The following is a 14,339-nucleotide window of genomic DNA, read 5'->3' on the forward strand; positions in this document are numbered from 1 at the left end:
TATGCAATTGATATCACGCAGAAGAGACAGGAAAAGTTTTGCTTGTGTGTGCATGTGTGTGTGTGTACGTGAAGGTCATGCTCAAGTGGAGGATGTTCCTATCCCAGCATGCCACAGCAAAGCTGGCTATTCCTCCTTACAAGCCTGCACCTCTATCCATCACGTCCCTCTCTAGGGACCCTGCCTTAAGGTCACAACCTCTCATCTCTGAAGTCGCCTCCCCTCCTCCTTGTCCCCCACTAGTCCCCGCCCTCTGACCCTTTTCGTCAGGGCAGTCTTGGGAAACCGTCTGCTGTCTGATTTAGTGAGGTGAGCAATCGTGGAGCTCTGGAGAGGGCAATGGGTTGGCTGGGTCTCGCTCCCAGGGAATCCCCCTCCTCCCTGGCCTGGGGTGATTTAGCGAGGGGGGTAACTGTCTGGAGCTTACGGCGGAGGATGCTGTAACTATAATGTTATCTGTGAGAAAGATAGAGATCTGTTGGTTGTCAACAACACAGTCATTGGTCCTAACAGTCTATCCAATGACTCAGTTTAACCACAGGGACAGACAGAGGCCCTGCTGAGAGTGGAGACAGGGACGGATTATGAGAGAGATGTAACAAAGGAGAATTGAATGATGCTCATATCCAAAGGGGTAAATTACTGAGCAATCAAATGTATGCCCCTAGAATAATATACAGTCACAGAGATAAGACCATCTGATTGTTTATCTGTCAAAATACTAATGTTTCCTTGCAATGAAATGCTTTATTCTGAAGTCCGTACTACAGTTGAAGTTCAGTGTACAATAATATATCACACTTTATGTGACTTGTGTGGCACAATGCAAATTCATTTTTAAAGCCAGTTAATCTCATCTGATGATATGAAGGAAAGTGGTATGAATCCGTGAGATGAATTTAAAAAGGGTCTGAGCAAAGAATCATTTTCAAAATGATTCATAGTTACAGGACAAAGCATAAACAAATAATGGACCATTAAAGGGCTTACCTAGATTTTTTAAATGGGAAGCTGGTGTAGCAGTTTTAGCATCTAACTGTCAACCAAAAGGTTTCTAGATCAAATCCCTGAATCGGGAAGGTGAAAGAAAATCTGTCCCATAGCAAGTTAGTTAACCCTCATTTCTCCCCAGTCACTCATCGTGGCAACTAATTAAATGCAGAAGCCAAATCTCAGTTGAACCATGTGTGCCAACTGAGAAATGTCTCTCATTTCAATAGCAAATGTTGTCCTCTCATCTAGGGGAGGTCAAGCATGTATTTTTGGGCTGTAGTCAGGAATCTCCTCTCATGGACCTTCAACAGCTCCCATTTACATTAATATAATTGGGTTTGATCAATCCAGTCTGATAGAGGATAATAGGGCATATCTGTTTAATCCTATTTAGATAAGAGGGCGCGGACCAGCCCAAGCAAAGCTGACAGACCTTGTCTTATGATTGGATCTTTCGTGTAACTGTAGCCCCCCCCCCCCCCCACACACACACACAGGCCTTCAATCTGATCAGCCAGTGGAATCCATTTGAATTATAAATGGATATGGAGTTTAAACTATTCCCTTGCCACAGTCACATAAAAAAATCTAAGTAATTTTCAGGGCTGATCCAGAGACATCATCAGTATGGGTTATGAAGAGCCCACCATGGCGACAATCCCCCCATCCAGAAGAAGGGAAAACCTGTCATTTTCCCTGCTTGTCTGCGTGTTTTCTACTGATATTCTGTGTAATCTTGGGAGGGACGTCTCTCATACAGAGAGAAGCATGAATCAGCTCTGCCTAGTAGTATGACTGCATATTTCACAGTTCAGTCTTGAAAGATTAATGATAAAACAGGGTATCATGTAGTGAAGGATCATTTGTTTTTGGTGTGATGTTCTCCAATCATATCATTTGACACAGCTACGGACTGCACATTGCGGCATTAGGGTCAGAGCCCCACCAGTGATTGTTGTATTGTTAGTTATTTTTTCAAGTATATTTTCTTAAATTAAGAATTGTGCTATCAATTCTCATAGAAGTACAGTAAATGTGCTGACATGTGACAGTTAAAAAAAAAACATTTTTAAAACCAGACCTTTCAGTTACCTATTATTTTTTCAGGAGCAGCGCTGGGCATTGGGCCAAACGCCAAGTGCTCAGATTGTACATCAATTGCTTGCCAGTGGCGAAAGTTGCACAACCAGTTTTACTCCTGAAGGTAGTTCTCTAGATCAGGTATTGCCTAGATGGAGCCAAAGAGCAATATAGTCACTCAGCCACTGGCATCACGGCAATACCGAAATACCAAAACATCAACTCATTACTGGAATGGAAAAAAGCAAGGCTGTGTGGCTGCCAACCTTGGAAATACTTTGCAAAGCTAACTATTGAACTGGCAGTTAGTGGTAAAGAAAGCAAAGGATTTGAGAACCAGGACTGCCTTAGAAGCCAAGACAGTCCTGTCAAGACCACAACACTGGAGACCCAGAGTAAGACCCAAACAATGGAGACCCAGACCAAGACCCAAGCCCTGGAGACCCAGACCAAGACCCAAGCCCTGGAGACCCAGACCAAGACTCAAACCCTGGAGACCCAGACCAAGACCCAAGCCCTGGAGACCCAGACCAAGACTCAAACCTTGGAGACCCAGACCAAGACCCAAGCCCTGGAGACCCAGACCAAGACTCAAACCCTGGAGACCCAGAACCTGCAGATCAAGACCATGACAAGACCAAGACTAGTTTGAACACCAAAAAACAAGACCCAGACCAGACCCAAGACCCAAGATGTTTCCCAAATGTAAAGCAATATGAGAAAATTATTATAAATAAATTAATGATTACATTTTTATCCCGCAATATTTGTGAGTCTCCAATTGGTTCTCATGCAGTACATTGTGAGAAAAGTACATTTAAAGCAAATCCAATGCCAGTCCAAAATCACAAAATAAAAAAGAAATCAATTAAAAATGACCTTCCTAAAATTATCAACTTTGCAATTTGACAGAGATGGAGTCAAGACCCAAACCCCTGGAGACCCAGACCCCTGGAGACCCAGACCAAGACCCAAACCCCTGGAGACCCAGACCAAGACCCAAACCCCTGGAGACCCAGACCCCTGGAGACCCAGACCAAGACTCAAACCCTGGAGACCCAGACCAAGACTCAAACCCTGGAGACCCAGACCAAGACCCAAGCCCTGGAGACCCAGACCAAGACTCAAACCCTGGAGACCCAGAACCTGCAGATCAAGACCATGACAAGACCAAGACTAGTTTGAACACCAAAAAACAAGACCCAGACCAGACCCAAGACCCAAGATGTTTCCCAAATGTAAAGCAATATGAGAAAATTATTATAAATAAATTAATGATTACATTTTTATCCCGCAATATTTGTGAGTCTCCAATTGGTTCTCATGCAGTACATTGTGAGAAAAGTACATTTAAAGCAAATCCAATGCCAGTCCAAAATCACAAAATAAAAAAGAAATCAATTAAAAATGACCTTCCTAAAATTATCAACTTTGCAATTTGACAGAGATGGAGTCAAGACCCAAACCCCTGGAGACCCAGACCCCTGGAGACCCAGACCAAGACCCAAACCCCTGGAGACCCAGACCAAGACCCAAACCCCTGGAGACCCAGACCAAGACCCAAACCCCTGGAGACCCAGACCAAGACCCAAACCCCTGGAGACCCAGACCAAGACTCAAACCCTGGAGACCCAGACCAAGACTCAAACCCTGGAGACCCAGACCAAGACCCAAGCCCTGGAGACCCAGACCAAGACTCAAACCCTGGAGACCCAGAACCTGCAGATCAAGACCATGACAAGACCAAGACTAGTTTGAACACCAAAAAACAAGACCCAGACCAGACCCAAGACCCAAGATGTTTCCCAAATGTAAAGCAATATGAGAAAATTATTATAAATAAATTAATGATTACATTTTTATCCCGCAATATTTGTGAGTCTCCAATTGGTTCTCATGCAGTACATTGTGAGAAAAGTACATTTAAAGCAAATCCAATGCCAGTCCAAAATCACAAAATAAAAAAGAAATCAATTAAAAATGACCTTCCTAAAATTATCAACTTTGCAATTTGACAGAGATGGAGTCAAGACCCAAACCCCTGGAGACCCAGACCCCTGGAGACCCAGACCAAGACCCAAACCCCTGGAGACCCAGACCAAGACCCAAACCCCTGGAGACCCAGACCAAGACCCAAACCCCTGGAGACCCAGACCCCTGGAGACCCAGACCAAGACCCAAACCCCTGGAGACCCAGACCAAGACCCAAACCCCTGGAGACCCAGACCAAGACCCAAACCCCTGGAGACCCAGACCAAGACCCAAACCCCTGGAGACCCAGACCAAGACCCAAACCCCTGGAGACCCAGACCAAGACCCAAACCCCTGGAGACCCAGACCAATGACCACGTCTATATGGTCTCGAGACAAAGACCACAAGTGTGAGACTCCTCCTAATTTCTGCTTAGAAGACTTTGGAATTTGGACAATACAATACATTAAAGATTATTTTAATCATGAAATACTTTGCTATCTGTGATGTCAAATGTGTAATCACATTTAGCTATACTTCCCAGCTGACTCATGATTCTTGTTAGACGTTCAGTTTGGTACGCGTTGTGATCCGAATGAATACAGTCTAGTTTTAACCACACATGTTACTTTTTTGTGTGCGAAACAAAACATTCAGAGTTTAGAATGTTAGAGCCGTAATTTAACAACTGAAGTAGCCTGGAACATGTAACGCAGCCTCGTAAATAAATATGGCGAACATAAACGACAAGCCAAAGCTTGAGGACCCCCCATATCCTTCAGGTGTCCCGTTTGGGAAAATGATGGCTTTCCAGTTAAAGCTCCACGTTTTGTTCAGTAAAATGTTATCAAGGCTAACAATAACATTGAACTCTGAGTTAGCGCTTTTTTGGAACTGGTCATTTTATTTTTCATGTTATTATTTGTAATTTCATTCTCTATCGGGCATTGGTGCGTAACCGCTTTCTGACCGGTATGTAATTGCAAAATGCTGTAATTTTTTTTTTTTACCTAAATAATCCTACCTAGTGCAGCTTTAATTACAGTGGCAATGGGCAAAGTTTAGAACTTTGTAATAAATTAAAAGAAATATTATGATTGGCATGTCTTTTTCCACCGAACCATGACTTTTGCGTACCATTGCACCCCTATTAGAAATCCTTCAGTAACATATTACTTTGCTGTCATTGCTAGCCACCGCAGAAATTACATCCTATAGCTGACTATCATAGCCACCTTGGCAACAAAGGGAGATGCAGCATTTTAAACAATCTTCATGGTTATTTTTACTTCTGTTTAGGCAAAAAATGTATCTATATTTTTTCTTCCAAAAAGCAGTGTGAATCAGAATCCCAATTTAGTTGTATTTTCTGTAAACCTGCAATGTCATTGTTTTTCTCAGCTGTTTTTTTCACACGTTTTTTTAAAAGAAATTCTCTATCATGGACTGAACCAGGTATCCTTACACAGGAAACCTGGTTTCCAAAGTGGCTATGCAGCTTTAAGTTTACAGTGAAGGCTGGAGCTAGGGATCTTATGGTTAAATCAAATCCACTGTGTGATTCTAACTATATTTTCCATCCACTGAAAGCGCCCTCGTTCATTCACTATCTGGAAGGTGAAAAACGACTACTATTATATGTCATTATGATTATTATTACAATAAGAATCTCACTGTATTTCCACTTTTCAACTCTGCCAGCAATTAAACCTGAGGCAACACTAAATGAGTCAATTTATCTTCCCCAGCAGACTAACTCAATTATGATGTTTTTGTTTCCATGCACACACACACACACCCACCCACACACAAACACACACACACTTAGACACACACACACACTCACACACACTTTAAATATTTTACCTCCACACTAAATTCAGTGATGTATGAAGATTCCCACACCATGCAATCCTCAGGTTAAATGTATGTATCAAATCGGGTCATTGAGCATCCTAACTCATACCTGTTACTTTGTTATAACCCTATAACAGCCCACATCACATTTAAGTTGATCACACTAGGCTATAACACGCACGTGGATGGCTTACGTATGAATTCCAAGCAGCTGAAGTGAAGTCAAATAAAAAAAGGTCATATAAGCATATGGTGGTAATACACTGTGCCCTTTCCAACCCTGATTTATAACGCCAATATTAAAGGACTATGTATGAATTGAAGGCGGTCAAGGTAGAGTCTCGTGTATTTCCCAGTCATGAAGCATTAAGTCTCACCAATGAAAAGCCTCCTCTGGGTGTATCCTCTGGGTGTATCCTCTGGGTGTATCCTCTGGGTGTATCCTCTGGGTGTATCCTCTGGGTGTATCCTCTGGGTGTATCCTCTGGGTGGGGGCCTAGTGACATTCGATTTGGTATTGGTTACGCTGATTGGCTTTTACACAAAAAATATACATGACTCAGTATTTAAGATTTGTCATACAACCTCCCGTCCCACCGGGAGGAGACCCCGGGGAAGACCTAGGACACGCCGGAGGGACTATGTCTCCCTGCTGGCCTGGGAACGCCTCGGTGTCCCCCCGGAAGAGCTGGAGGAAGTGTCTAGGGAGAGGGAAGTCCGGACATCTCTGCTTAGACTGCTGCCCCCGCGACCTGGCCCCGGATAAGCGGAAGATGATGATGATGATGATGATGATGACATACAACCAGGCTTTCAAAACTTCTGTTACTGGACCATTTGTTTTTTAACCATTTGTTTTTCAAGACAAGATAGAAAAAAATGCATGGCAATTTTCAAAAACCTGGAACTGTAACTATTATTTTTCTACAGAAAAATACCATCCTCTCAGGGGAAAATGTCATGAATTTCACCCTACAAGAATTATTGAACTTGATACATAAATGCTTAACACATTGTGTGTCTGTGTGTATAATGTGTTAAGTGACATATTGTCTGTGAGTACATAATATATGAAAGCGACAGCATTTGCTTGCTTCTTCCACCATTAAGGATCTTTGACCAAATGATAATGACTGAGATAATATGACTGTAAAAGGTACAGGACATAACATAACATGACATAGGTCCAGAGGTTAGTTATAACTGCAAAAGTTGCAGCATAGGACCAAAGCAACAACAGCTTTGGCCTGAGTAAACATTTTGGAAATGAACACTGTCCTTGTGAATCTCTTACTGGCCCACTAAGGGAGTCAGGCTTTCCTAATCAGGCTCAATGAGTCAAGATAACTTTAACAAAGGCTTTATTGTGAGAGTGGTATGTCTGAGCAATTGTCAACACAAAGGGCATTGCTTACATTATCTAGCTAGCTAACATTAACTAGCAGACTTACATGAATGCAGAGATTGGAGGGGGTTTGGAAGAGGAGGTCAAAAAAAAAGACAACAGACATTCAGAGTTTAATTTAGGATATCTGATCCCAAGTACTCCCACAAAAAAAAAAAAGATGTGATCATATAATAATGTGATCCAGGCAAGGGCGTAGGAGTGACTCTGATATTGGGGGGGGGGACATTTGTCTAAGTATGAATGTTAATGTATTTTTAATATGTAGTTCTATATGTTTTTCCACTTCTAGAATCCACTTCTAGTTTGATTCTCTTTGTCCATGACTGCGTTAGATATAGACATGCTCTGGTTAAAAAATGGCTTGGCATTATTTACCAATGAGGTGTGAATATGACCAGTGCAACCGACACAGTTTCGTTCAGAGGTAGTCTGGTCGAAAATACTGGGCGATAATTGTTTCCACAACGCTGCCTTGCAATACTCATTATGTCTGGAAATGTTGTAGCACATAGATAGTTACCCCAAAATATGTTGTTTACTCAATATGCTTTCTGTACCGATGCCTTGCTGGTGTTGATAGGACTCAAGTGTTCAGTGGGGGAAATGCTTGCTTTATCAACCTTTGTTTTGTTTTACTCACTCATGGTAGTAGTTACTGTTAAATGGATAATTACCGGATAAAGCACCCAGTTGTTTTCTGTGCAAAGGTTTTATCTGAAATTATTTTAGGGTTTTTATTTCTTTAACCATTCTGCCCTGTAACAGGTTATTTTGATGAACGAGGCATGTTTATTAATGGTTTATAAATTCTTTATGAAAATGACTTTACCTTGTCTGCATAGAATTCATTAATAGACCTTTAGTGTTGATGTTATATGCCTGAGTGGCAAACTACAGAGTTAGTTACCACTAAGTGCTTAGCTGTCCATTTTTTATGAATGGGAAAATCTATTTCTATGATAATCTATGATATTACTTTGACCTCATAAAAAATGGATAAACGTGAGTTATGTACCAGTATTACAAAGCTAATTGTCATATGAATGTTGGTTAATGGTTTACAACAAAGAGTTATGATATCCTCAGCTACATCACGTAAAACTGACCTGATGATTCAAACCTGTGGAGACCTTCAGCCACCATGATGAAAAAGAGCGGATGTGACCCATCAATACTTCCCTGAGGGGGAAATCACAAAGGTACAGGGGTTGAATTTTTTATTTTCCTTAAGTATAATTCTATAAAAATTCCTAAATATAATCATAGGTTCATTTCACTGACTAGAAATAATGCAGTTGGGACCTATTGTAACATGTCCATGATAATCCTATAGATGTGTAGGTAATATGTTTTAGATATGTATACATAATTGGCTTGTTTTTCTAATATTTGTTTTGGCATACAAACACAGCTTGGTGGCCTCATATGCGTCAGCAAAAGTTGTCATAGTACCGCCCTGAAATTAGATAGGAAATAAGGGGGGTCAATTATTTATTTATTTTTAAAAGCCACAATATCTGAATCTTCAAAGGAATCACTGCAAAAATGCAATACAAGTACAACGCTGTTTCCTAAAAAGTTGGGACGCTGCGTAAAGTAAACAAAAACAGAAAATGCAATGATGTGCCAATAATTTCAATAGAACATTTATTCAATAGAAAATAGTACAAGGAACACATATCAAATGTTGAAACTGAGAGATGTCATTGCCCACTTTGAATTTGATACCAGAACACGTACATTTTTTTTGGGACAAAGGCAATAAAAGACTGAAAATTTTGTGTAATGCAAAAAACTTAACCGGGTGGAATATCAAGATATTAATTAGGTCAACTGACAAAACCTCAGTAACATGATTGGGTATTAAAAGATAATTGCAGAGAGGATGGGTCTGTCAGAAATGAGGATAGGGAGAGGTTCACCACTCTGAAAGATTGCGTGGGCAAACATTTTTACATTTTTCTCAATGTAAAATTACAAAGAGTTTAGGGATCTCATCATCCACAGTACAACATATAATGAAAGGATTCTGAAAATCCAGAGAAATCACTGCATGCAATTAAGGGAAAGGGCCGAAAACCAATATTAGATGGTCATGATCTTCAGGCTCTCAGACGACAATGCATTGAAAACAGACACGATTCTGTAGTGGAAATCATTGCATGGGCTCAGGAACACTTCTGAAAACCATTGTCTGTGAACACAGTACGTCACTGCATCCACAAATGCAAGTTAAAACTCTACCATGCAAAGAAGAAACCATATCCAGAAAACGCTGCCGCCTTCTCTGGGCCCGAGCTCATTTTAGATGGACTGAGGCAAAGTAAAAAACTGTCCTGTGGTCTGACAAATCAACATTTTAGATTATTTTTGGGAATCATGGACGCCGCGTCCTCCGGGCAAAAGAGGAGAGGGACCATCCAGCTTCTTGTCAGCACACAGTTCAAAAGCCAGCATCCGTGATGGTATGGGAGTGCATTAGGGCACATGGCATGGGTGACTTGCACATCTGGGAAGGCACCATAAATGCTGAACAGTATTTACAGGTTTGGGAGCAGCATATGCTGCCATCCTGACCATGTCTTTTTCTGGGAAGGTCTTGCTTCTGTAGTGAAAGAGACCATAGTAAAAGCGTCCAGGTGCTTAACAGGCCTAACTGCAGTCCAGTTCTGTCCCCCATTAAAATAATTTGGTGCATTATGAAACAAAGAATATGACAAAGGAGACCCAGAACTGTTCAGCCGCTGAAATCCTATAATAAAGGCAGAAACGGAAAACATTTCACTTTCATTTTGGTCTCCTCAGTTCCCAAAATGCTTAATGAGTAATGTTAAAAGACGAGGTGATGCAACACAGTTGGTAAACATGCCCCTGTCTCATATTTTCTGAAACGTGTTGCTGGCATCAAATTCAAAATGGGCATGCATTTTTCCAAAAACAATTTTTTATTAAATATAGGGACAAATTATCTTTTAAGTGTTTTGCTAACCCAGACATCATACAAAATTAGACATTTTGTAGCTAACTAACTGCTTTACAAAGAAAGAGTTTCGAAGTTATTACAAACTTTAGACTTAACAAATGGACTCCTATTGGAGCATTTAGGCTTAAGGATCTACACATTTTTGGGTACAGGAAGCAACTCCTCCTCCATTCCACCAGGCTGGTCACGACTGCTGACACAGAGCAGCAGCTCACTACTTGCTTTGCATTGGTTTTAGACAGGCCTGCAATCTGTCAGCCTGTGAGCATGTCCAAGACTCCCAAACACCAGAATTACAAGTCTACACCATTACCCAGGACTGTTCAGGCGTGACACGAGGGGCTGGTATTTTAGGACCTTGTCAGCAAAGGTCTGCACTCCATGTAGCGGTCAAATGGGCAGAACACTTCCATGATGAGCACCACTGTTTGGCTTACCACCACCACGACAATGTCTAGTTGATTCAGTACACTGGAAAACACACTACCATCAACATCAAGCCAGGCTCCTTTGACAGCTGAATGTTTGTAAATGTGTTGCTGTTGGTGAAATCACCCCAAATCACTCTAGTACAGTAGTTACCGGGTTGACAAGGCAGCCATGTCTGGCCATGTACCACTGAACTGACTCTACCCAAAATACTTAATTACCAGGGCTGTCAAAGTTAACGTGTTAACGCGGGATATTAAAATGCAATGCTTAATTATGTAAAATGTTTTGTTCTCCATTAATGCATTTTGCTTTTTTGAGCCTCAGAAGCGTCCGTAGCCAGTCCTTGATTTATTGGGCACCTGTCCAGAGAGCTCTACAACGGTGTAGTCATTTTTTTGAATGGGAGAGTAGTCATTCATATCATTAGTTATGTTCTGGTTTTCCCATTTACCTGTGAATCCTTCCTAACGCCGTGTTATTAGGATACACAGCCATTGGTACATAGGACGCACTTTTCCAAGTTGTCGGAAATTGGAATATATCTCATTGCTTCCCCATCCCTAATTTTCTGCAAGAACTCAGCAAAAGCCTCCTCTCTAACCCTTTTCTCCAACTGAACACTAGACAGAGATATATAACAAGCCTGGTAAGTTATCATTATTAACATTTTTGCTAGCTTCAGTGAAGCATTAACATCATTGCCAGTTAGGTTTCCATCAACATGTATTCTAAAAGTGGACTTAATAAACAGTGAAATTTAAGATCTCTCCTGATTAATGTCTCTAGCCATCTTATGCCTTTGCCTATAATTCAGGTACCCTACCTGCATGTGGTTGAATTTAATAAAGACAGTATTTGGTTGTGGCCAACCGTCCATCCAGTGTGGTCTCAAGACAGCTATTGCAGGAAAACTGTTTGCAGGCCCCCGCTTGAACCCCATTCTAACCCCATTTTAGCCTAAAGATCCTAAGACTAAGGTGTGATTCAGTGTATCAAATGCCTGCACACCCAGGCAGCTCTCCGGATACAGCTGATATGTATTTTATAGTGTAGACAGTGCCGGCCCTAGCCTTTTGAGGGGTCCTATGTAAAATTTTATTTGGGGCCCCCTCTCCCCAATCGGGGGCTCCCCAGCAGTCAAAGGCCCAAAGCAAGGACTTAACAACATCTTATGTCTTGACTGTAGCCTAAAACCAGCCCTGACTGAAGCCTAAAACCAGCCCTGACTGTAGCCTAAAACCAGCCCTGACTGAAGCCTAAAACCAGCCCTGACTGTAGCCTAAAACCAGCCCTGACTGAAGCCTAAAACCAGCCCTGACTGTAGCCTAAAACCAGCCCTGACTGAAGCCTAAAACCAGTCCTGACTGTAGCCTAAAACCAGTCCTGACTGTAGCCTAACAACACATATTGGTGACTTGATCAAGATGGTAGAACTATGGAATAAGACCAGTAATATTCTATTGAAATTTGAAAGGGCTACACGAAGATGCTGCCACTTATTGAGGTAATTTGAGTGGAGAAATTTCAGATCTGTGACCCATGACACCCCTGTTCTAATGGAAAAAGACAGCTCAAGTACTTATTTAATTGTCATGCACTGTACATATTTTACCATAAAACATAGTATGTCTTTAACATATTGCACTACTTTTGAAATAAAACATGGATAAATTACGGACAGATTTTAAAAATTAATCACAATTAATTAATTTAATCATTTGATGGTAACATTAGTTACATTTGACTCAGTGTATGGTACAGGTTGTATTTTGTTTGTAGAACCCATTTCCTCAACTTAACGATACATGAGAGAATGTTTTTGCCAATAAAGTTTTTTTCTGAAATCTGGAATGTCCAACACAGTCGTAAGCAGAGCAGCGGGTTCTCCCTGCAGCCTTGGGTCAGTCCAGAAGTCCCTCTCCCTGGTGTCAAGAGGTTATTTCCTCAATGCTGGACAATGTGTTACACCGTGGGTGGCAGAAGCCTTTACGACGACACAGGGGTCCGCCACAGTTTCGTCAAAGGCAATCACTGGGCTCACAGAGACACACACACACACACACACACACACAAACGAATGCAACACACGGACACACGCTGACACCCTCCTGCTGCAAACACACGCAGTGGCACTTTACTCTCTGAGAAGTTGCTGTTAGGCTTTCCTAGGTAGTGGTATGTTTTGCAGAATGTGGAACCAAAATGAGGATCACATCGACAGGCCAAAGCTGCAGTCCTCCCCAACCCTTCTCTGTGCGTCTGCCTCGTCTCACGAGGAGAAGCCGACTGTTGTGTACATCCACTGGGGTCGGGTTATGTACGTAAAATGTGAATAATAACAGAATGCAATGGTGTGCAAATCATGTATCCCTGTATTTAATTGGAAATAGTATGAAGACAACATGTCCGATGTTGAAACTGAAAAACGTTGGGACAGGGGCATGTTTACCACTGTGTTGCACCATCGTCTTTACATTTTACACAGCGTCCCAACCTTTTTGGAAAAAGGGTTGTAGATCGATATGTCCGTTAACCCTCTCTGTCACCCCCTCCTTTTTTATCTGTGTGGAACGTACCTGCCGTTTCCAGTTCTCCACTTGTCATTGGTCAAGTAGAAGCGGTGAACAGGACAACCCTGTGCTGGCGTGACTTGTAGAAAGCAATTACAGCATGAAATACCACATGAAATACCACCCGGCCCGTGTCTGTGTGCGTGTGTGGCCATGCAGTCGTCCGTGGCGACACAGGAATGTACCACCAGCGCCAAATGTCCTTCCCACAAGGCCTTGCGTTCCGGCTGAAGCAGCAACACAGTGGCCAGTCCGAGACCCCGACGCACTGATGGATTCCTCTTTGTATTTAGGGAGACCCATGGACACAGATCATTCCTGCGCTGTCACGGCAACACACACACATGTAGGTATTACAATACCAGTGAGGACCTTGTTGGGATCACAGTTGATTTCCAAGTAGTTTTTTTGTGTGGAATATTTTTTATTAAAAAAATGATTTTCAACTCCTAACCTTAACCCTAACCTTTCAACTCCTAACCTTAACTCTAACCTTAAGCCTTAAAAGCCACTTATATATGGATATATATATATATATATATGTGGACCAAAATGTCCTGGGTTTGCCATAGGTTATTGTACTTGATGATATCTGGACTTCTGATCTAAATTAGTTCCTTACACACGTGAACATGGGACTGTGTGTGGAATGACCCACGTTTGTGTTAAAAGTGTGTTTTGCACTTCCCATGTTTGTATAAACGTGTGCCTCCATTTGTGTCTGTGTGCCTATACACATCCCATGTCTGTGCAAATGTGTGTGTTTGTGTGTGTTGCACTGACTGCATGGGGAATAGCTATATGTACAAGGGCTTTAAGTAGATATGTCCCTGTGGGACTTGTTCATAACAACCATGTCAGAGACTCCTGACAGAGAGTCAGAAACACTTTCAGCAGAAGTACTAAGACACGGTAAGCAGAAGGACAAAATATACTGTCAACAAAGTAGAGACAGACTGGAACAGGGACTTAAGGACAGAGGGAAGGATACATGGGTAGGAAAGGGGGTAGAAGAGGAAACATGGTTGAATGGAGGGACGGTCA

This window comes from Esox lucius, chromosome 16 (genome assembly GCF_011004845.1).
Source record: "Esox lucius isolate fEsoLuc1 chromosome 16, fEsoLuc1.pri, whole genome shotgun sequence".
NCBI lineage: Eukaryota > Metazoa > Chordata > Actinopteri > Esociformes > Esocidae > Esox > Esox lucius.